The following is a 26,226-nucleotide window of genomic DNA, read 5'->3' on the forward strand; positions in this document are numbered from 1 at the left end:
AATAAATCCAATCAATTTTGAAACCTGATCAAATGTCAAGAGGATCAAGAGGAGATGCCATGTGGTCTTTGAGGACAACAACCTCCTCATCAGTACACAAATGTAGGACTGTATATTTATAATCACACCCTCCAGTGTCACCCAAATGAGGATGAGGTTCCCTTTTGAGTCTGGTTCCTCTCAAGGTTTCTTCCTCTTCCATCTAAGGGGGTTTTTCCTCACCACAGTCACCTCAGTCACCTCAGGCTTGTTCATTGGGAATAAATATAAACACATTTAAATATAAGTGTAATATTAATCTTTGTATAATACTAAACTTTTTGTATTATATTTCTTATGTTCTGTAAAGCTGCTTTGAGACAATGTCCATTGTTAAAAGCACTATACAAATACAATTTTATTTGAATTTGAATTTATGCTCTTAGACAGTAGAAATATCACTTTGTAAGTCATAAATATCCCTTCATATGTTTAAATATACTAGATAGAATAGATATAAAAATCTACAAAACATTCCATTTAGATGAACATGAACTCTGTCATTATTCCTGGCTGCAGACTTATTCATTTATTCCTTCTTTTTAATAATCCTTTCCATTTTCCTGACCACAAAATACTTCTCCAGCTGTTCATCAGTTATCTCTTTATTCTCATGCTGTATTTAAGAGAAAATGAAGATGTGAGCACAGCCCTCTCTCAGTATGCCACATCATCATCATCATCATCATCATCATCATCATCATCATCAGCCTGACAAAGAAGCCCAAGAGAAGCCTGCTGTTTGTCTTCGTGTGCAAATGCGTGGTTATTTGTGTATCAGCGATGTGATTTTCCCATAGGAAAAAGCTATTTTTGAGGAGATTCTGATGTGTGTCTAATTGCAACAGAAAAAAATATAGACATGACATGACACACACACACACACACACACACACACACACACACACACACACACACACACACACACACACACACATGCTTTAAGATGTCTAATGATTATAATTATTGAAGGCTAAAAAGCAGCAATGCTACATCAGAAGCCATATGTTCAAGCAAAATTTGACAGCAGATACAAACAAATATAATTAAGAAATAAAGCAAATTTACTTTGCTAATGCATGTCAAGGGGGGGGGCACGGTGGCTTAGTGGTTAGCACGTTCGCCTCACAACTACAGGGTTGGGGGTTCAATTCCCGCCTCCGCCTTGTGTGTGTGGAGTTTGCATGTTCTCCCCGTGCCTCGGGGGTTTCCTCCGGGTACTTCGGTTTCCTCCCCCGGTCCAAAGACATGCATGGTAGGTTGATTGGCATCTCTGGAAAGTTGTCCGTAGTGTATGAGTGTGTGAGTGAATGAGAGTGTGTGTGTGCCCTGCGATGGGTTGGCACTCCGTCCAGGGTGTATCCTGCCTTGATGCCCGATGATGCCTGAGACAGGCACAGGCTCCCCGTGACCCGAGGTAGTTCGGGTAAGCGGTAGAAAATGAATGAATGAATGTCAAAGATTTAATCACAAATATTACTCAATGTTCTTGTCCTTAGATATTTTTACTATTACTAATACATCACAGCAGACCAGGACAGGTGAGGTCTACACTTGGGATAGGTTTCCGGGATAGGTAGAACACAGGACAAATCCTGCTCAAACATTTCAAATGTTTTTTTCCTATTTGTAGTTTAAATGGGGTTTTGCAATATATAACTGAGTGTAAGAACTGTGTGTCTCCCAAATGTCTGGGTGATGTTACCATCTAGCCAGATATCTTTAAACGGTAATTACGGTCACCTTTACCCTTTCTGTAGTGACAGTCCGTGATGACCTGCTGCTGCTCCCTTACTAACATTTAATCAAGACAATTCAAGTACTGTCTTATGATATTTAAGCCTTTTTGGGAATGAGTTCTTTCTGATCTGTATCTTGGAGTGGATTCTGGGTTCAAACAATCTGTAATTTCTTACAGCAATTTCTTGTTTTCAGAATAAATAAAGTCTAAACATCGGTATGCACTATTGCAAAACCTTGCAGTCCTAGAGTTTGTGAATGTTCTGAGCTATATTTACTTTGAATGCTTTTATCAGGTTTAGACTTTTTTTGCTCAGACAATGTTTACTCTTTGGATTTGCCTTCCTTCTGAAAATATTGTACCTGTCCATGTTTAACCCTTTCTATCATCATGAGTTACACAGAGATCCTCAATAATCCTCTGTTTAATAAACATGATCGATTCAGTATGATTTCGAGTATGTACTGCACCGTAGACTGACTATCAACCGAACAATGGCATCGATCAACACCAAAGATTTCTTTTTCTATGAAATGACCAAAGACTGATCAAATACGTGATCGGTTGTCAAGTCAACAACACACAAACAGTCAACTGGCTTCAACAAGCAGTGTGAACCCCAGAAGTTTCACCCATGATATCTTCTGTATATTTCATGATCACAACCTTCAGAATGTTGAAGGCTGCAATCTGATTCATACGTATTCATATTTAAACGCACATACAGTATGTGTTATAGTTTTCCACAATAAAACACAGAGACACAATGAGCAATTTATAAAAAAAAAAGAAAAAAGATATAGTTTCTAAACTGAAAACGGTGCTCCTAAAAAACAGGAAAAAAAATTCTGTGACAGTAGCTTGTTCTGGGGATGTGGTAGCCTAGTGGTTAAGGTGCTGGACTACCAATCTGAAGGTTGTGAGTTCAAATCCCATGTCCACCAGGCTGCCACTGCTGGGCCCCATAGCAAGTCCCATAACCTTCAATTGCTTAGTTGATAATAATGTAAGTTTCTCTGGATAAGGGTGTCTGCTAAGTGCTGGAAATGTAACAAGATGTTGCTCTCTGCATACTTAATGTATTATGCTCTCTAACGAATCTAAAATGCGGGCTTGTGAGACACACCTTAATGATCTCAGACCAAAAAATGGGCCTTGAGTATCATTCAAAATGAAATGATCTAAACATTTTTTTCTTTTGCAGCTAATTGACTGCCTTCGTTAGTTTGTTAAATGAGCAATACCAAAGAAAACAAACACAGCTTCAGGAACAATTCACACTTACATATTAAATACAAGTAAAAAGTACATCACGGGAGTCAATGCTAATCCACAGGTGTTATCCTGCATGCAGGTGTAAAACACATGCGACGTACTTCACTGTGTCTAAAACCAGCCGAGGAGCTAGTAGCCTGATACTGACTACAGGAGTCATCTGATATGTGATCACACTGAGACTATGCATGAGGGTTCAAATAGAATAGAAACGTTCTGAATTTGCTTTCACATACATACTTTCACAATTAAAAGCTCAGAACCATCTGATAAAAATTCCACTCTAATGAGACAAATGTTTAATTAATTCATTAATTAAGGAAAATATTGAATGTGAAGTTAGTCTCCTGTGTGCTATGTGTTTACACTATCTAACAATCAGCAATGTTTCAATCAGTCCAAGAGAAGTGCCATTTGGCAGACTATTATTTAGAGATTAATGTAGCATAACTGGGCTGTATGGTTTTGGAAAGTATGCAGCTTAGCCTACGTCTCCAAACTTTCTGACTTTGGCCAAACAAGATACAGCGAAACCTTATCTGTACTTATCATCCTTAGCCGAATTCCCTTTGTTTGCTTTGTGGGGTTTTTTTTTTTTACAAGAAAAGAAACAAAACTCATAATTTGGTAAAAGTTTAAAAGTCCCATACAATTACTTTGTTTCTGACCGTTTAAAGCATCCCACATGGGTAAATGTGTGTTTGCTTTCTCTGGTTTGATTTATTTATATGAGGAATGAAAATGTGTACAAAATGATGGACTGCACATGGCGAAATGGTAAAGACTAAGATGAAGCCTTTTTTGTTTTAGAAGTTTAATGAAGGGTATGCTAAACGAGATAATTCACGATAAACTAAGATTTTGGAAAATAGAACCCACATAAAGATGTGGAATGTGCCGAATAAGGAAAATAAACAGATGATTAAAAAGATATAAGAAAAGAAAAGAATATAATTTTGCAGATGTGTGACTGAGAAAACCCCTTTTTACTGTAATGAAGTACATATCTATGATTCTTTGCAGTAATGCGCCAGTGAGGTCGATATCTTTAATACTAATGCACTAGTAATTCAAATATAATAAATACATAAACAGCCAAAAGTATGTAGACACCTCACAATCATGTCCATATCTGCTTTTTGAAAATCATATTCAAGATTTTTTCTCGTTTCTCTTATAAAAAGCTCCACTCGTTCAGAAAGGCTTTCCATTTATTTATTTTTTTAGTTATTTTGGACTGTGGCTGTGGGGATTTCTGCTCACAGTGCCACAAGAGCACTAGTGAATTTAGGGAATGATGTTATTCCAGGAGACTCGGGGTGCAGTTTGCATTCCAATTCATCCAAAAGGTGTTTACATACATTTGGCCATATTGTGTACAATCATGGAAAAGAGTACAACCTCCTTCAGTTCTACATTTTTAGCTATCGTGCCTGAATAACAATTGTTTGGTCCTCATCTACTTCTATAAACAATCATTTTGACTTCATGTGATAAATCACAACCGATTTCAATATGTAGCAGGGCCGGTTCCAGCCAATTATATTAGGGTGTGCTGGTGCAAATAATGTTGGGCAATGAGTGGTAGTGGCTCTAACAACTAATCAAGTTGTTCCAATATCTAATATTTACAATGTCCACTAACCACCAACACAGGCAGCACTAGTATTGTTTTACAGAGCGACGAGGATGGACAGGATCAGGAAGGAGCACATCAGAGGGACAGCTCAGGTTGGCTGTTTTGGGGACAAGGTCAGAGAAGATAGATTGAGATGGTTTGGACATGTACAGAGAAGGGAGATGGTTATATTGGTAGAAGGATGTTGGAGATGAAGCTGCCAGGTGAGAGGTCAAGAGAAAGGCCAAAGAGGAGATATATGGATGTGATAAAAGAGGACGAGAAGGTAACTGGTGTGAGAGTAGAGGATGCCGAGGATAGAGTTAGGTGGAAACCGATGATTCGATGTGGGAAAAGACTTAAGTGGACGAAGAACACATGTTGCAACATCAATCTTATAAACATAATAAAATGTCGGTCAATTATTAGCATTCATAAAAATAAAAGTATGGAAGCACAGAATTTGAGCCTTTAGGTGTGTTGAACTGAAGGTAGTGTGAAGTGAGTGGTGAAAACTATTCTGTGATGTGGGGTCAAGGTTTGTGTTGGACTACTGCAGAGACAGATCATCGTCCATTGGCTGTAGTCTGCCCACCCAATCAGAAGTTAGAAAATATGCTGGTATTTACTGTTATTTTTCCCTTTGGCTATAAATGAAAAAAAATCTAACTTTGATCGGGTGGGAAAGACCCAAGTATAAATGGGCTCACTGCTGGTACAGGCCCAGATATGTAGTCTTTTTGGGTTATTATTTCAAAAAGGAAACTTCGTTTCTGCATTTTAGATATGAATTAGTGAGTCCCATATTGTAGTATGTTAATACTATAGTAAATAAATATCCCAAAGATACCCAGATGGTCTGCTTTTCCTAAAAGATTTTTAAAGGGTGGAACCGTGGACATTTATTTTTCCAGCTAATGTTGTCCTTAACTCCTTGCACTAGGGAGGAGGAGTATAGCACCATTTTGCAGAACCAAAAAAATAAACCATGTGAATGTTAAATTAAATCATTTATGTAAGAAAAGCTGAAATTCAAAAACGTTTACATGACATGTTAGTATGCCACAGTAGATGTATACTCTTTTTATATACACGGAATACATACTTTCAGTGCAAAGCATAAGTAAGCGAATTGGAACGCAGCACAACATTCAGAAATCAGGTGGGAAAAAATAGGTACAATCTTCCTATTTCCATAATACTTAATCGATTAATCAGCAGCTAGCTGTTATCAAGCTTTCACCTCATAAAGCTTTATGTCAAGCTTTCAGCACATAAAGTGATTTCAAAGACAATCGTCAATCTATTATAGATTCTGATTCTTTTCACCAAAACCTACACAAGCATTCTGTAAGCTAACGATGATTATAAATAAATAAATAAATAAATAGATCCTAAAGCCCCAGAGCAATTTCTTATTCAGTCTAGTTCAATATGGAGAGAGAATGCTTCAAAAATAACCACAACAACCTTGGAGAATTCAAACAGATCATATTAGAAAGCCAACATGAAAAGACAACATTTGATAAGAAAAAAACATAAGAAAGGACCCAAAGATGTGAAAGACAAGCGGGCGTTTCTGTCTATGATGTAGTCAAGGATTGTGTTTCAATCAAAAACACAGACCATGCACACTTCACAACAACTGGAAATATTCTTTATCCTCAGTTCTGTTTTTACAACAAAAGAAAAGCTTCTGCTTCTATGGGGGGTCATTAGTGGTTGGTGAAGCACACTGCTGAGGAAAGAGATGTGTGATGATATAAAGAATATGGTTTCTATAACAATGCTGTTGATACTTGTCTCTAAAGCCACAACAAATATATCTCATAAAGAACACTGCACTGAAAAAATATCAACGCTGATATGTCATTTATACGATAATATACCTAGTGATTTCCTCAAGATCTCTGGGTTGTACTCAAATAATGACAATTCATTTCACAAAAAAATAAAGAAATATATTATATATATATATATATATATATATATATATATATATATATATATATATATATATATATATATATATATATTGTAACGTGTCTGTCCGTGTTTTCCCCTTGTTTCTGTCTGCTGTCTCTCCCTGATGTTAATTGTTTGCTCTGCCCACTCATTGTTCACCACGGACTCTAATTACATTCCATCACTTCCCCAGGTGTCTTGTCTTTGTCTCTAATCGTCTCTGCTTTGTGATTGGCTCCTGTCTACTATATTTACTCTGTCTGTTCACTTCCCTATTGTTGGTCGTTGTTGGTGTTTGGTTCTCTGTTCCCTGTTCCCTGTTCCCTGCTCCCTGTTCCCTGTTCCCTGTTCCCTGTTCCCTGTTCTCTGCTCTCTGCTCTCTGCTGAGTGTTCTGCCTTGTGTTTGTCTGCCTGTTCTTCTGTGTTTGCTCATTAAACGGATTACTTACTGCATTTGGATCCCTCTCACCTTTGCCTCACCGTGTCACACCGTGACAGAACGACCAACCACATGGATCCAGCAGAAATCCTGTTTTGCCTACGTCAGGAGGACGCCCCAGTCGAGGAATACACGGAGGTATTCGTGGACCTGTGCAACGAGGTCAACTTTGGGGAGAAGGCCCTAAAAGACATTTTCAGGCATGGACTGAAGAGCAAGGTATGCCATTTAATGCCATCTAGCCGGGAGATAGTCATTCTCGGACTTTGTCAACTTGGCGTTGCTCTTGGGCGGGTCCGCGCTAAGCTTGAGCAGTGTAAAGACGGAAGCCGGCCGTAAATATTGTTTTTGGGGGGGCAGCAAGCATCGGGGTCCGTGGGCCACAGAGTGGAATCAGCCACGGACGCCCGAATGCTCCACAGTGCCTCGGCCCAGACCAGTCCCATGCACACCCGTGATTGAGCCAGTTCCCATGGCTACCGTACCGGCAAGCTCGGCTGAGGTCCGTGCTAACCGGCTGGTCTCCAAACTGGCGGATACCCCAATGAGGTCGGCTCGGGCGGCCGGCATCCCTAAGCCGCCAGCTGGACCAGCCGGGTCGCCGGAACCAGCCGGGTCGACGGAACCTGCCGAACCGACCGGGTCGACGGAACCTGCCGAACCGACCGGGTCGACGGAACCTGCCAAACCGACCGGGTCGACTGAACCGGCCGAATTGGCCGGGTCGACTGAAATGACTGAGTCGGAGAACGCGGTCGACATCATGACACCCAAACTACCTGAACTCTCTGCCTGGCCTGAACCTATGCATGTTTCTCTTTTCCTGTGTTTTGTTTCGCTGGACTTGCCAGCCCTTCTACCTCCTGTCCCTGTTCACAGGCCCAGAGCACCACCCTGGTCTCCGGTCCTGCTCTGGTCTCTGGCTCTGCCTCCGGCACCACCCTGGTCCCCGGTCCTGCTCTGGTCTCTGGCTCCGCCTCCGGCACCACCCTGGTCTCCGGTCCTGCTCTGGTCTCTGGCTCCGCCTCCGGCACCACCCTGGTCTCCGGTCCTGCTCTGGTCTCCGGCTCCACCTCCGGCGCCGCCCCGGCCTCCTGCTCTGCCGGCTCCGCCCCGGCCTCCTGCTCGTCTGGCGCCACCACTACACGGACCCGACCCGCCCTCCCACACTGGTGGCGCCTTCGCTCCACCCTCCTGGACTGGGTTTTGTGTACTTGGGAGCGTCTGGAAGCCACTCGTAGGGGGGGGCTCTGTAACGTGTCTGTCCGTGTTTTCCCCTTGTTTCTGTCTGCTGTCTCTCCCTGATGTTAATTGTTTGCTCTGCCCACTCATTGTTCACCACGGACTCTAATTACATTCTATCACTTCCCCAGGTGTCTTGTCTTTGTCTCTAATCGTCTCTGCTTTGTGATTGGCTCCTGTCTACTATATTTACTCTGTCTGTTCACTTCCCTATTGTTGGTCGTTGTTGGTGTTTGGTTCTCTGTTCTCTGAGTGTTCTGCCTTGTGTTTGTCTGCCTGGTCATCTGTGTTCGCTCATTAAACGGATTACTTACTGCATTTGGATCCCTCTCGCCTTTGTCACACCGTGACATATATATATATATATATATATATACACACAGATATTGCACCTGTGTACCCATCGAGTCATGGACTCTACAAGACCTCTGATGCTGTAGCATCTGGCACCAAGACTTTAGCAGCAGATCCCTTAAATCCAGTAAGTTGTGAGTTGGGGCTTCCTTGGGTCAGACATGTTTGTCCAGCGCAGCCCACAGACGCTCAGTCTGATTTAGAGCCCAATGCATATTACCTTGCTGAAAGAAACCACTGCCATTAGGGAATACAGTTGCTATGAAGAGGTGTACTTGATCTGCAGCAATGTTTAGGATGGTGATATGTGTCAAAAGAACATCCACAGAAATGCCAGGACACACATTTTTTTTTCCAGCAGAACATCCAGCCCAAAACATTACACTGCTTCCACCAGCTTATCATGATGCCATGTTGTGCTTCACTGCCTATTCTATGGGATCAGAGCAGACGGGCTGACCTTCAGTCCCCATGCTAATCAGTGAGCCTTGGGTGCCCATGACACTGTTGCTCTTCATTGTTGTCCTTTCTTGGACCACTTTTGGTAGGTACTGTCACTGGATACCGTGAACAACCCCACAAGGCCTGCTGTTTTTGAGATGCTCTGGCCAAATTGTCAGAATTGTTCAGATCTTTAGGCTTGCCTATTTTCCCTGATTCCTTTTATATAACAACTATAAGCTGAATTTGCATTGATTTGCTCAAATTCTTCGATCTTATTCAGTCGTGGGGTAGTTTCCTTTCTAGATCGATAAATTTTTTTAATGGATTTACTGGTCAAAAGGAGAACTGCAATGAATGCAAACAAAGATTTATTGGGGCAGGAATCACATCTCTCTATATTTGTACTGTGAATATTTTCACTGGAGCAGGAGCAGTGGAAAGACAGTAAACAACAGGGTTACTAAGGTTGCTATCTTTTACATCAAATTGGGAATGTTAAAAAAAAAACCCTGCTGCAACCAAGATCTTGTTTTATAGAAAATAATCAGAATACATTTGAGAAAAACGAAGGTAAAGTGTGAGTGCAAGACTGTGTGTCTTAGACGTACAGAACTATTTTAAGATATATTGCAGCTTGGGAGAGAGAAAGTGAGATTATGGAGTGGATAATGTCTGTACTGTACATCATTTATGCATGTACCACAGTGACCTCGTTTCCCACACAAAAGCTAAGAAAAAGAAAAAAAACATCTGCGGGTACTAAATTTATTTGGGCTAGTTTCAGGGGTGTCGTTTTTTTGTTTTTTTTTATTTGTTTTTGAGATTTATTTGTGACGGACAGTTTGTTTAAACATGGCAACACTGGTTAATGATTACCAAAGAAGATAAATATTAGTATTTATCTTTATGTGTAATTTATTAGATCCCCATGCCTCATGTTCCATGCTCAGAGTATTGATTGACTAAGGTCCAAAAATGTTAGCTAGCTCTTCAATAAGGCACAATATAGTGTTATATAATTTTGCACTATTTCTATGTATAAAGAACAAAAACATCAAAAACATTTCCACAAACAGCAACCTCAACGCTACAGGATATGAGCTTAACTGAATGACCTTAATAAAGTGAGAATCATTTAAAAATATACTTTGCAATACATTTTCTCACTTATTCAGAGCAGCTTGTGCATCTTCGCTTCTGAAGCAACGACTACAGGAAAGGTCGTACTAAATACTTTGTATGCGTCTGCTAAAGGCCTGTAACTCAGCCCCAAATTCAGATCTGGATGTTAGTCAATCTTGTAGTAGTCTAAAAATAATATAATTACTCAATAATATAGTGGCTATTTTTTCTTGTATAAGCAACATAAGCAACTGTATACTGTTCATTTTAATGCCATTTCTATCATTATCCACAGTTGCATTTAATTTGTACATTGTTTATATTACTATTACATCTATAGTGGTATTTAATTTTTGCACCGTAACATTGTTTTGCACATTGTTTCTTTATTTACATAGTTTATCTGCTGCATAGTTTATTATTTTTTAAAACTATGTTTGTATTTATGTTTATTCCAATTCATCCCTCTGATGTGAAAATGTTTTTTCATTTTTACATAGTTTCTTTCTTTTTTGTACTTGTCAAGCATTCACTGTGGACAGCAAAGCAAAAATGTCATTGTACTAGGAAACTTGTTTCCTTACTGTGCATATGACAATAAATGCTTACACATTTATGTATATGTATATACATTATTTCTTCATATTCTCCATATATTTCATATTTTTTTAATTCTTATTATTTTATTCTCATTTTATTTTTTTGGCTTTTTTTTTATACTTTTTTTATATTCTTTAAAGCATTTCACTGCATATCGTACCCCGTATGTATGTGTATGTGACAAATAAAATATGATTTGAAAAATTTGATTTTGATTTGATTTGAAATCTTAAAACTAAAATCTAAACATTGTGAGCTGTACCAGTCAAACGAACATTAATGCCAATGGGTTATTTATGAAATTGATGTGATGTACTGAAAAATAAATAAATAAAATAAAAACAAGAATTAAAATAAAATGTCGAACTAATTCTAGTTCACTAAAATGAACAACCTTAAAATAATGTCTATGCTTCCACACAAAGAGCTTAAGAGATTGTATTCGATGTTCCACATATTTCGAAAGAGGAAATTCTCTCTCTGTGGGCCTTTGCTCTACATTCTGCCTTCTTTCATTCCTCTGGAAGAAAAACAATAATGTACTCCCATCCCTCTTTGATCTGCCGTCTAGTTTTCTTGCTTTTTTTTATGGTTATCTGAATTTTCCTACTGAGAAGCCTCCAACAGTGAATCTCTCCAGCCTTTAGATCTCCCAGACAGGAGAATGTTTAAGAGGTAGCAGCTGCAGGAAAACTGCATTCCTTTAATGTCATTTTTTCTCCTCACCTGGCACCATTTTAGTTTGAACTTGGGTCAAACTAGCTTTTATCCGACATGTGCATTTCTACGGAATCTGATTTGATAAGGTTCAGAGTTTTAAGAGATAATATTTGGGATAATTCCCCAGAGATGGCATGCTGTTTAACTGAGAAAACCTTGAAAACGTGTGCACAAAATTCACTTCACTTTTTTCCCCCGAGTGAGACGTTTCACTGAGACTTTCCACACGAAGACATTTCTTGTGATACTTTATGCACCTTTGGAAAAAATAATTTAATAAATATTTAAAAAGCACTTCAAAGTAAACTATTTTAACAATTTAATAAATATTTTGGGAATTTTCTGTCCAATGTGTTTAGAATGTTACATAAAAAATGAGCATACAAAAGATATAAAGCTGACAGAACAGCATGTATACGGTAACCTCCAAGGTCACTTGTTCATGACTGTAAATAAAAAAAAATCAGTCTCTAGGGAGTCATGGGGCAGTTTCTTTTACATTACCACTGTGAAGTGCACAATACGTTGTGAAGGACAAGGCCAGCATTTCTTCCTCATATCATCTTAGGGAGTTTTTCCTTGCCACCGACACCTCCAGCTTGCTCATTAGGGATAGATATTAGAGATAGATAGTAATTAATTTTTTTATTAATAGTTAGAATTAATTTTAAACTTTAGATGTATTTATTTATGTTTTTATCTATTTATTTATTTTTATTCTTTTTTTTTGTTTCTATACTTCTGTAAAGCTGCTTTGAGACAATGTGAATTGTTAAAAGCGCTACACAAATAAACTGAATTGAAATTGAATTAATCGAATAAATGCATGAATGAAAATACTCTGAAATAATTAAGTAAAGTAAGACACTAAGACCTGAAAACAGTGATTATGCTAAAAAGAATACAGCTTTTGTCGTATTTAGAGTTGGCTTGTGCAGAAATCCTTTAGCTCATTAGGTTCTTCATTTCAGTTTTCTTATTTAATTAAGTAAATCTTCAATAAATTTGTATTCACCAAACATTTTGGTCTCTTCATTTTCGTGAATTTTAGAAACAATATATTCTGCTTATTTTTTCCTTCTGTGTTTTATTCTCTTTTCATTTTACGTTATAAGCCTACATTCCTGTTTTGTGTGTTTATAAACTTTTATTTTTAGTTAGTTTATTTTTAGTTAGTTAGTTTTAATTTATTCGTTCATATCTCTGCATAAATATTTGCTGTGCTATTCATTCTATTGTACAGCTCTTTGGCGAGGCCTTGTGGTGTTTTAAACGTGCTTTATAAATAAAAATGTACTTGACTTATTTTGGTGCTTAAGCCTTTTGGTCCTGCTTTTAAGATGCACAAAATGTCCGAAAGACTGATAACTCTGATCACATTTCATTAATTTCAACCGCTACTTAAAAGCAAGGAACATATTGAAAAAAAATGACTATCAGGAACTTTTAACAATCAGATGATGGTGAATGAAATACTTTACCACAATATATTCATGAAGGTAGCTGTAATAATCACATTAAATTATATCATTTTTCACAATTTATCCATCTGAGATCTAGCTGCATTTACTACAGTAAGACATTTCAAGATGGTTAAACTGAGAAACAAAAGTTTATCTGCTGCCTAAAAACGTGTTGTTTTACCTCACAAGAAGTCCAAGACAACGGATTACGTTAAGTTTTTTAACCCATACCTTAATCGAGCTAAATGTTTTATAGTGTAGTAGGAGAAGGCTCTTTAAAACTATGTAATAGAAAACCACTTTTTGTCAAATAGTGAACAACAACAAAAAGTTAGTTCTTAAACATCAGGCTTACATTGTGAAGAAAGACACATGTTTATTCAGATCGATTTCAGCTTCAACATTTAGGAATGAAAACTGACAAATAATATCCTGACATTATCATAATAAATGTAAATTAAAGGTTGGGTCTCCGTTGTTTGAGAAATGCTTCAGAAAACTGTGTTGGGCCGCCAAACAACACAAAAACAAAATTAACGTGTAGCTATTGAGCAGAAAGGGGCGTGTCTTGTCAATATGTGGCGGAGAGAGTGTTCAGTGTGCATGTGTGACATTAGCAGAAAGCAGTTTTAAAATTGACATGGAGGATAAAAACAAAGAAAGAATGCGAAGAAAGGCTTACGATAAGGCAAGAAGTAGTAAAGTTCAGAATATTAAATCAATCGTTACTGCAAGTCTTTGTGCCTGAAACATGCGCACATGCTCCAAGCCTTCTGTTTACATGTTATCGGCAGCAACGTTACGACCTCTGCCTCTAACATTGGCTCTGCCTCGGGTTCTAGGTGTTGACCGTCTTCTTCCACGTGAAACGGAGATAAACCTTTCACGGTACAACACACAGTACTACAAAAACACATTTGTATTACCATAGTATTACTCATTGAGTTCATTTATTGATAAAAAAAAAAATCCCCTCGGTCAGCTGCCCCAGCAGGTTCTGCCACAATACTTGTCTGGTTTATACTTGGGTTATACTTGTCTGGTGTATATGTGTGTATATCAAAACAGGGGTGGGACCCATTTGGGTTAGGGGCGTGTTTGTTTTGGTGATTTCAAATGTCAAATTTGGCTTTCGAACAACGGAGACCCTGCCTTTAAGGTGATGTAAACAAAGAAATCATGTCCCAGTTTGACTTTAGTTATTTTAAAGCACAGGATATGTATACATTTTTGGATATTCTAAGGTGGATCTTCTGTAAAATATGGGATTCATTTTCACAGATGCCAAGAGTTAAACTGTTTGGATTACAGGAAGGTAAAAGCTGTGTATTTAACTGCATGGGTGCCAGAAACTCCTAGCAAGCAGACATGACAGAAAGCTTACGTGTTACAAAGTTAACACGCACTCAGCAATTATCTTAAAAAACAACTGTGCACCTGAACGTTCATACAGTTGTCCAATCAGCCGATAGTGCGGCAACATCACAGAGCATAAAATCATGCAGATAGAGTTAATGTTAATGTTAATGTTAATGTTAATCTTGACATCAAAGATCAAAATGGTGGAAAGTGTCATTTCTGTGACTTTAACCATGGCATTGTTTTTGATGCCAGAAAGGCTGATATGAGGGCTTAATAAACTGCCGATCCCCTGGGATTTTTACACACAACTCTATAGAAATTACATAGAATGGTGCAAAATACGTAAGTAAGTAAGCAGAGGTCTGCAGGCTAAAGCACCTTGGTGATGAGCTGACATAAAGAAATTCTTTTTAATATTTGGTAATAGTCCATGATAGGTGTCCATGATACTGTAGCTTCCCTGTTCTTGGCTGACAAGTGTGGAACCTGATGTGGTCTTCTGCAGTTGTAGTCTATCAACCCTAAACAGACCCTTTTCTGCTCACCACAATTGTAAAGAGCTACTGTTCTGGTAGATGAAAAACGATCTGCCAATTTTGACTTGTCTTATCAACAAGGGTTCCTCTACACTGCACTGTGTGAGTGAGTGAACTGTCACTGTGAGTGAGTGAACTGTCACTCACTCACTATTATTTTTGTTTTTTAACACCATTCTGTGTAAAATCCAGAGACTGTTCTGTGTGAAAATTCCCCCGAGTTCAGTAGACTCTGAAATACTCAAACCAGCCCATCTGTCCATGCCATGATCAGAGTCACAGAGATCATGTTTTTCCATCATTCTGATATTTGATGTAATCTGTACCTGAAGCTCTTGCATTATTATTAAAAAAAATCGAGCACATCCGAAATTGAGATCAAAATGAACTTGAGAATGAATTATGAATGAGGTGCCAAAATTTACAGACCTTGCTTACAGTGCTAACAATTCTATCTCTGTTTTTTACATTTATTATATATGTATATACATATATAAATTCTTCATGAATTCTTTTATTAACAGTATAAGCAATTTCCCAGTCAATGACCCAGTCGACATCATGCTTGACTTTTGCAATTTTGCCATTATTTTTCATAATATTGAAAAATAAATCAGACAACGTGAGCTAAAACATTTGTGGAAGACATTTGTCATCAGCCATCTTGAAAATTTCTATCATCCAGTATCAGCACATGGTAGCTTTGGCACGCTTCTTCTATGTAAACAAACACACGAGCAGTGAATGCAGGAAGTGTTCAACATTCCATAATTAATTTTTATGGTTTAATACCTGCATGGTTCTGTGTATGTAAAGAACACACGCTATTTTACTACAAAATGGAGCAGAATAGTGCATAAGTATGCAATTTGGGAAAGTGGTGTCTATATCAGAACTGCAGTACATATTGGTATTAATTAGGTGTTACAGGAAACAGGGGGGGGGGGGGGCACAGTGCCTTGAGTGTGTGGAGTTTGCATGTTCTCCCTCTGGGTTTCCTCCGGGTACTCCGGTTTCCTCCCCCTGTCCAAAGACATGCATGGTAGGTTGATTGGCATCTCTGGAAAATTGTCCATAGTGTGTGATTGCGTGAGTGAATAAGAGTGTGTGTGTGCCCTGCGATGGGTTGGCACTCCGTCCAGGGTGTATCCTGCCTTGATGCCCGATGCCGCCTGAGATAGGCAATGGCTCCCCGTGACCCCAGAAGTTCGGATAAGCGGTAGAAAATGAATGAGTGAGTGAGTGAGAGGAAACAGGTGCAAGTCATCAAGATATGTGACAGGACCATGTGATTTGGGGTAATGGCTAGTGTAGTTCTGCAGTATAAATGAGCACTACAAGGCTGCGTAAGTTAGATACAACAAGAAATGTTTCTTTCATATTGGCCGAGGCCGGGGTGTAGCTCTGCTTTTTTAAACATTTATTTTCTCACTCTGAGCTATGCCCATATTTCCTGGCTCACTCCTATCATAGCTTTATTCTTAAGTGCATTTTTGGCACTGGGTTCTTCTTTATCTGTATTATTATTATTGCTACACTTTGCTTGCATTGCGTTCCCTCACTTTGCCACAAATTTGTGTTGATGCAGTGACAGCTTCAAGCTGCGGTGAGTCTTCAACAAGAACATCACCCTGAAGTGAGGTCTCACATTTTATGACTAAAAAAACTGTTATAAATCCCACTGGAGAAGGGAAGAGTCTGGGAAAATTGGGCAAAGGAACGACTTAAGGAAAAAGATTTCTTTGAAATGATCATTACTATTACTAACACAGTACTGTTATGACTATTTTACTACATTCTAAATCACAAGCGGTTCTTTAGTGTTCGTTCTTCTGTGATTACAGTGCCAAGTTCCAAGAAGGCTTTGTATTGTCACATATACATTATAGCACAGTGAAATTCTTTCTTCACGTATCCCAACATTGGAGCTTGGGGTCAGAGCGCAGGGTCAGCACCCCTGATACAGCACCACTGGAGCGGTGAGGGATAAGGGCCTTGCTCTAGGGCCCAGAAGTGGCAGCTTGGCAGTAATGGTGCTTGTACACCAATCTTCTAATCAATAACTCAAAGCCTTTACCACTTGAGCCACCACTGCCCCAGTACTTAGCTCTTTAAGTAACTTCTTTTTGCACAGGAAAGTATGCAGGCAGCTTAGAAATTGTAAGAAATGTAAACTGCTTTGAAATTCTAGCCACCATCTGCATGAGAGTAATCACACAGGCTTATCGTTTTGCATTAGTTACTAATCAGCGTCCATGCTAAACCCTTCTGCTGCACACAGACATGACAAGTTCACTCCCAGTCATGGGCGCTGACTGCCATGATGTTAATTTAAAACAAACAGGGTTTACAACTCTGACATCACTCACACAACAGGTACAGCCTTCTCACCCCAAGCTTCTAGCTATTTGTAATGCTGCAATGAAAAAAACAAGTAATGAGGCCAAAGAACAGGCATCTCTCTGCCATTTTATGAGCAGGTAAACCCACCATAATGACTTTTAATGACAGTTAAAACAGCTGTAGGTTATTTCTGTGGAATAAGTGCTACAATTTTGGTTACCGTGTCCTAAGAAACCAATAACTGACTCCATCAGTGCTGAACATAAGCCAAGTGTGGAGTTTTACATTTCTGATCCCTAAGGCAAGTTTTCGGTTTAGAGTAACGGTCAAATACCACAAATTTCTGAATAGATGATGACAAAAAGACCCTACAGAACTGGACAGATGACTGTATAGAAGAATTGAGGTCTCTGAGTAGACAAAGTAGCCCTTTGAACATGTTTCCTAGTTTTTCCCCCTGAGCAGAACATCTGTCATCAAACTAAGACTTGTGGCATTTCTACAAATGGGGAATTAAACTAAAGGTGATATCTGTAAAACCTACAGTACCTAATCCACTAATGCATACCTGAAGATGGGGTTGTGAAGTTGTTCTTTAACCCATTCACAAAAAGCAGACTGTACTGTACAACACAACAAAAATCACAGCAACAAACTCAGAAGCACATCTTCATTACCTCAAACACAAATCTTTGGACATCAGTCTAATTTTCTCTGCTGATTGGACATGACTAATGAAGATTGGACATGAAAATTTTCTCGTACTCATATTAATGCAAAGTTACGATATGTATAGTACGGTATACGGTGTAGTAAAGACCCTCTCTCATTCTCTCCTTTTTCTCTCTTTCCATTTTAAAGTAAACAGTGCTTCTGATTTCACATTTATTCTAGTGTTTTCATTTGGTTAATGTGTTTTGCACTTATGGGCCACAGCAGTTTGCTTTATAATAAAACCTTATAAATAAAACCTCGTATAAAACCTTAGATCCTAACAGAAACTGAACAAGAAGACCAACGACAACAAATCCACAGCATTCTGATGACATGTTTATACCATTATGATCTAAGTTTACAGTATTCAGTATCAATTAAAATGAGGTGTATATATTTATTTCTATATTGCAATTAATATAAGTATTTATAACTATCTATTTAGTCAGGTGTTTGTTAGATTTGAGCCAAATCACTGGTTTTAAATTAAGAGAGAGAGAGAGACATGACATACAGCTAAGTGTGGTGACCCATGGCTGCATTTATCCCATCCAAAGTCCACACACACAGCAGTGAACACACACACACCATGAACACACACCCGGGGCAGCCATTTATGCTGTGGCGCTCGGGGAGCAGTTGGGGGTACGGTGCCTTGCTCAAGGGCACCTCAGTCGTGGTATTGCAGAAACTCGAACCCACAACCTTAGGGTTAGGTGTCAAACTCCTTAACTATTAGGCCACGACTTCCCCACATTAACACACTCCTTTTAATGGGTCATTGGAAATATATGTTCTATAGAGACAGAGAACATAGAGTATATACATGTATGTAGGGTCTGTACATATTTTACGTATGTAATCATTTATAAGTAATAAGATTTTCTACACCTAACTTCAAATTTGACGCCACCCTCAATTAACGTCAGTAAAAAAAACAGCTATAAAGGTCTGGTACTTTCTACATAACCCCGAATATTTTGGTCTTCTCAAAACAAACGCACAACCCCACATACTGTACACCTATGACGTACTGATATATCAGTCCATCAGCTGATATGCTGTACAGCTTATCTACATTCTTTAACTTCAAACAGGCTGAAACGCTTAATCACTTTCTAATTCTTAACCTTCCATCTGTTCCCTTTGAACATATTTGCTGCTCATTTGTTTATGGCATCCTTCAAATTGGTTATTAGGAAACAGAATGAAGCAGATAGTATAAACTAATCTGACATACAGGTGCAAGGTTACCTGCGTGAAGCATAACCCGAAAACACAAGCAATTTGCTAGGAGTGACACGAGCTGAATGTTTGAAATAGCTGGAAGTTAATAAATAAATAATCTAAATAAATAAGACATACAATGAACAAACCTACTTTATACTATTTTATATCCTTGAATGAAACTTACACTATTTCTAAATGGCATGGATGTATGCTTTAGCAACAACACAGCAGTCTAAAAGCACTGCTGTGTTCAGACTTACTACGCTAGTTTTCTTCCATTTCAGGACTGGCTAAATCAGTGGTAGCAAAGATATGATCCTGTTTGGATACAGTCCAACACAATTCCCTACCAAACACACCTGAAACCAATCACCAAACTGCACTGGAGCCTCAGAGTGTAGTGTTTTCATGACAAATTCACAAAAGTGAACACTAAAATCATTTAGGCTTGGACCTAGTAATACAGAAGACATTAGAAAACTCTTCAACAAAACCTTATCTAAATGTTCTGTGAGAGATTGCACAGGAAGAAACTTACAACCATAAACCCCACGCTTCCCCTTAAACTAAAATCCCTTTATATAAACAAGCTGGAGGTGAAAGTCCTGAGACCAAATTGCTAATCCATGTGCTTCCTCAGCTGTATTGTTGATCCTTAATGCTCATATATGAAACAAATCCACCGGGAGCTGTACCGGTGATGTCATCTATTGTTTTTGTCTCTGTATCCTGAGAAATTTCCTTCACAAGGAAACAGGAGACAACTGATCACCCTTACAGACCGTTGCAAGTGACCTTCAAGAGCCATCACATTCTTTTCTCCAACAGAAAGCCTCTTCAGTGACTGAGTGCCTTAACGCCCACTACCGTGGCACCAGAACAGGGGTCAACCTCGTTTTAATTCCGATAATGACTAGAATATAAATACTGCATTTGTGCGAATCTGACGATTCCTACGAATCCAATCGAGACATAAATAACATCAAATATGAGAAGAAAAAAATATCATTACATCCTGCTTTGTAGATTCTAACACTGATTTTTCCACAATGGCTGTATTTGTACTGAAACTCCACCATGGAGCTACGCAGCACAGTAACAAGGTTTGTTGTTCCTTTTGCTACGATAACAATGAGACCTACAATGTGGGTCACAGGGGGACAACCGCACATCCTGTACATCCTTTCACACATGTACAGAGGTTTACATTAGAAGAACTGGAAATGCCTGCTTTGTAACACTTTATTTTAGATGTATGTTCGTTGGATTTTTATTCTTAATTATAGCATAATAGAAAGCCTAGAATAGAATAGGACGGGGCATGAAAGCCTTTATTATCGCCACATGTACATTACAGCACAGTGGAATTCTTTTCTTCACATACCCCAACTGAGGAGATTGGGATCAGAGTGCAGGGGCAGCTATGATACAGCGCCCCTGGAGCAGAGAGGGTTGAGGGCCTTGCTCAAGGGCCCAGCAGTGGCAGCTTAGCTGTGCCTTGATCCTCCAATCAACAACCCAGAGCCTTAACCAGTTGAGCCACCACTGCATAAGTAAGGAATAAACAAACAAATATGGTTGCAATGCTCATCTGTAAGTTTAAGAATTAACTTTTCTACTATTTCTGTGTTAGGTTTCTCATTAATACAACACTGAACATCAGTAAAATTTGGTGAGTGAGAAAATAAGCTATTTTTTAGGAGCCAACAGAGAAGCCTGACTGTTATCTTGTATGTTTTGCGATTGTTGAAATGTTTTTCTCCAATTCAATTGAATTATATTTGTGCTAGGAAAGTCACCCTAGGATGACTTCTTACTAAAATGATGAAAACATAGCAACAAACTAATTAGCACTCTCTTTACAGATAATAGCTAATTTAAAGGGGGCTTGGTGCCTTTATGTTTGCCTCACACCCCCAAGGCTGGGGTTTGACTCCTGTCTCCGCCATGCATGTGTGGAGTTTGCTTAATCTCCCTGTACCTTGCTTGCCTCAGGTTTCCTCCCCGGTCTATAGACGTGTTGTAGGCTGGGTAACATCTCTAAATTGTCTGTAATGTGTGTGAATGGAATGAATGAATGAACGTGTGTGTGTGTGTGTGTGTGTGTGTGTGTGTGTGTGTGTGTATAAATTACACGTATGTGCTCCAGAAACACATAAACATCTTATAAATGCTAAAAAGATGCCATATACACTTGTAAATATAACTGCATCTGTAGTGAAAAGGTGGTTCATAATAATATTTAGTACAACTAGACCACAGCTTCAGTCAAAGAATCACATTTCATACTCCTCCTACATACTGTATACTTCCCAAAATGTAAGATTATCTTAAAAGCATCAGGAATATAATGTCAATTACAGAACAAATTAATAACTCACCAGAAAAGATAGAAAATTACAGGTACATTAGTGTCCAACAGTCTATAATCCTTCATTACAACTTATGAGTTTTGACATAAAGCTTATAATCCTCCTACAGCATGCTTCAGTGCTTATGAGTGTGTTATGAAAACTCAGCATAGGTCCCATTCAAATAAAGTGTTACTGCGCTGTGATACTCAAACCATAATAAAACATCTCTATAGGATATCAGCATAATGTTGTGTAATACAACCTTCGATTTCAAGGCATTACAAGCATACACGATTATAATTAATAGCAAAAGAGCAGCATGGTTGAAAACTTGAACACAAAGCTTTAACAATAATAAAAATAACATTACTGTAATTATACAACTGTTGATATGCTGAAGTTGTGCTAAGGGTTAGGAGAGTTGTTTGGAAAGAGTCTCCAGTATATGTGCTGTTTAACAGTCAGAGGTAAAGCTGTAAGATTTCGGAATATCTTTAGGATATTTTGTGCTTTGCGGTTTTCCGTAACTTGAAAAAGTGATGTTTATGTTTCATTAACTTAAAAAGAACAGAACAAGAACAAGTGCAGGAGCAACAGTTCATAGATGTTATTTGATAAGTGATAACACTTCACAGACGTCCCACACCATCAAATGAATAAATGGGAAAATAACTGTGGTGTGGTGTAAAATTGGGGGGGGGGGGGGGGGTGCTGCTGGTATTGGACTATCATCAACTCCTGGTAACAGTAACAGGGTGGTAACAGTAACTCGGTTTTGTATCACATCACCCTGTTGCTGATTCCTATAACAGACCCAACAGACCCACCCTTCTCATACCCCAAGTGTTTTATTCCTTACTTGGCCTACATATCATTCTAAAATAAAAGTCTCACATCTCAGTTGAATTTAAGTATCTGAAAACAGGCTCAGCACATCCACTGTATCTCAGCAGATGACATGGACCAGAACACATTTGACCCATTTCTGACACAGAATTAGAGGTTACACTGGTTACATTTGGGTCATTTACGACCCAGATTTTAAATGCCACGATACACTCAAATGTCACCGCTTACAGATAGACCACATTTGTACCTATGCTTTTCTAATAATTGACCCATATAAACTAAAAAAAAGCACAAAAAATGAGACAATATACAGTATAAAGTATGAGATTCAAGAATCGGTTGATCATATCAGTGTATACAGTGGGATAAATGTGGCTTGGGTGTTTGCCATCTGCTGTCACAGAATGTAAAGAATGGTGGCGTCTTTCTGGTTATGTAACATACAAGCTGCTCAGGATTCTGCCTGGAAACATAGTAATTGAGCGCATGGTGTGCAGCTGCATCGCCAAACGCTCAGAAAAGACAATTATTTAAAGTAACAAAGGCATCAAATGTAGAAGACAAACAAATATATACATATATAACTGTTATGTCTAACCAGCAATGAGAGTCAAATGAACATATTTATGCAGGAAGAAATGATAATAATTTCCTAATTTCTAGTCTGGTTACTCTGTCAGCATGTCTATGAAGATTTCAGTCAACCATGAAATTAAATGCATGGTTCTAACCCTACAACTACTACTACTCTTACAGATTATTGTTAAGTAACCCAATGGCACATTTACGTACTGTACAGACATTAACAAGGAGCACATCTTTATGTTCAGGACAACAACGTTATAAAGTTCTCACTAGACTGCACAGAGAAGTTAGTCATCATGCTGTGGATTATATCAGAACCTCTTGGTGGCCCCTTGGAACACATGCCTCACTATTTCAAACTTCTACAACTCGAGGATACAACACACTTCCTTATAGAAAATTAACTAGATATTGAAATTAACTTAAAGGAATTCTGCAAAAAAGGAAAATTTGTTCTCTTCACCCACAAAAACTCACATACAGTCAAAGTATAAGGGCAGTTGTTGAATGTCAACTTAATGAGGTTTATCCAAACCGAAATAGATACATTTCTCTGTTTTTATGTCTACATATAACATATTTATATAACTAGAACAGAATTTCCTAAGCTGTTTTATTCCACTTATACCATAGCAATTTGATACTAGTTACATAATAAACAATAGCTCCTTTGATAGCTATCTCTTTTCTCTTGATTTTAAACACTAACAGCACCAACTGTGATGCCTTTACCACCAAAATGAACTTTTTTACTAATGTGTACGTTTGACATACTTGTAAAGCTCTTGAAGAGATATTAATTGAAACACTTGGCCATGTTGTTACTTTTTTCCTGTTTGGTTCAGTTCAGCAATCTAGTTCATCTGATGGTTATAATCATAATCCAATAAAAATTATATTAAAATTCAGCCAAAAGGGCAAAAGTCATCTGTCTTGTTGTCTTGTCTTGTTTTTTGGGTTGTAAACTCTGGGAAGCAATAACACTGGAATCACTGAAATCCTTCCAAATGTTAACTAAATGCCTTCTTAGTATAAACCTTATTTTCAAAGATTAGACATTTTGCATAAATTATCTATAATTTATTCTATAATTAGACGTCGATTATAGAATCGATCGCATCTACATTCATTATTTAAAGCATCTACCTTGGAACGAGAAGGTAGTATAGAAATAATAATGTACTTGAATGAGTGCATTAATATACACTTACGGTTTGTATTACAGCCAGCTTTAATTTTATCGATGTAATCAAGAATTCAACAGTACTTTGAAGCTCAAATTTTCCACATGAAGACGTAGTCACAAGAATTGTGTAGATTTAAATATATTACTAAAATATTTTGCCTTTTCACTTCTACGGGAACTGTATATCATGTCATTAGGTTTTTTCCCAGTACATGGAAATGTGTTGAAATGGATTTGTTTGTATCACAATTCCACCTACGTATATCACAGATGCCTTAAACAGAGATTAGGTTGAAAGCTGCTGGTATATTTCAGATCTTGCTCTGCATTGGAAATGAAAGTACTGTACATTAAGTGTGAGAAATGTGTTAGTCATTTAAGAAAACAGTATTAGAGGATTTGAAACGAGCTTTTTATATTCATAGGCTGAAACCAAAAAGCAATCGTGCTTGCTCTTGATAAGCTGCTGTGAATCAAGCAGCTATAAGACTCCCACAGGACCTCCTTTACAGTTCCCCCCCCTGCCTCAGGAGAGCAGTGCAATCTCACCTCCCTCATTTCCTCACCGTAAAGCTCTGAATCCAACAGGACAAGCTATCTGTCATTTTCTGGGCAGCAGTAAAGAGTGTCATCACTAGATGAAGCAATCCAGCATAATGAGAGCAGTGCTGCACTAAAACCTGATCAAACGCACCGCTCTGGGCTTGGGTGACCCTTGGCTCGGGAACAACCAGCTGGATGATATTACTGCAGCCCAACTGAAAGAAGGAAGGGAGGGAAGGGGGGGGATGTCTAAAAAACATGTTAAAACAAGCCTACAAACGATGAAATGTGGACATGAAATTAGATAGTGAAATATGCAGAGGGATATGCGAGATAAGGTTGAGCTAAACCTTCACTGATGTCTGTCTGACTGCCTCATCTCCCATGCTAACCTTATACACAGTCACGCTGCCACAAGAGAAAAAAACGACGAGACAGACGAGAGGTAATAAAAAGGCATTCATCAAAGACAAGATAGCAGAGCAGCCAAGTGATGGAGCGGAGAGAAAAGCAATCCCTTATCTCACCTTTCTTTCAGTCTCCACTGCAGATGCAAGGCAGACCTGCAGACCCGGGCTCAGAGAATCTATGGCAGTCCCTCCTCTCTTCCCCTCATGCATACACAGCATCCAGAGCTGCAGCACACTCGCTATTGAGGACTAGGAAGGGGGATGGCAGAAGGCTCTCATAACACAAGTGCTATACTGTGAAACTGAACACACCTCCTCCCCTGGTGTTCACCCAATAGCAGCTTAAGGGTTCACTACACATACATATACATGCAAGCGCACACTCACACACACTAGCCAAGCACCACACCAATACCAGCACTTTGCTTCTTAAAAATTGATTGACTGGCACACACACACACACACACACACACACACACACACACACACACACACACACACACACACACACACACGCACGCACGCACGCACGCACACACACACACACACACACACACACAACAGGAGTGAGAGAAGAAAAACAGGCATTCAAATGCCTCTTTTTTAATTGCATTTGTGAATCTGCAAAAAATGGAACGCATAAAGCCATGGCTTGTGATCATCCTGGAACATAAAGAAACATTCTATAACTAAAAAAACCGCTATTCAAAAAAAATGCTAGCAGTGATTGAAAAAAAATGAATGGGGATGAAACATTCCAGGAGATGCCAGTCATTCATAGAGCATGGACATATTTCTCTATATTTTCTACTGTTTTGCCTCCTACAGAGGACACGGAAAGCTTTAGCGTTAGGCTTAATGAAATGAAACTAAGCAGCAGGAGAAGTGGCCATTCTCTTGCTCTCTCACACACACATATATACACACACATATATATATATATATACACACACAAATACACACACACCTCTCTCTCGCACACACGCGCACACACCCCTCTCTCTCACTCTCTCACACACACACACACATATATACACACACAAACAAACACACACACCTCTCTCTCTCACATACGCACACACCCCTCTCTCT

At 38.7% G+C, this 26,226-nt stretch overlaps 1 protein-coding gene across 2 annotated transcripts in view; it reads right to left on the minus strand.

Moving 5' to 3' along the window:
- Positions 1 to 25,510, minus strand: part of kank4 (KN motif and ankyrin repeat domains 4) — a 55,131-nt gene extending 29,621 nt beyond the window's left edge. The window contains exon 1 of one of the 2 annotated variants that reach the window (XM_047813974.1): positions 25,252 to 25,510. The gene's annotated coding sequence lies outside the window, so the exon portion shown is untranslated. The remainder of the gene's footprint in view (positions 1 to 25,251) is intronic. The other variant, XM_027147006.2, reaches the window with a different exon arrangement.
- Positions 25,511 to 26,226: the final 716 nt, after the last annotated feature.

Source organism: Tachysurus fulvidraco, chromosome 5 (assembly GCF_022655615.1).
Source record: "Tachysurus fulvidraco isolate hzauxx_2018 chromosome 5, HZAU_PFXX_2.0, whole genome shotgun sequence".
Lineage (NCBI taxonomy): Eukaryota > Metazoa > Chordata > Actinopteri > Siluriformes > Bagridae > Tachysurus > Tachysurus fulvidraco.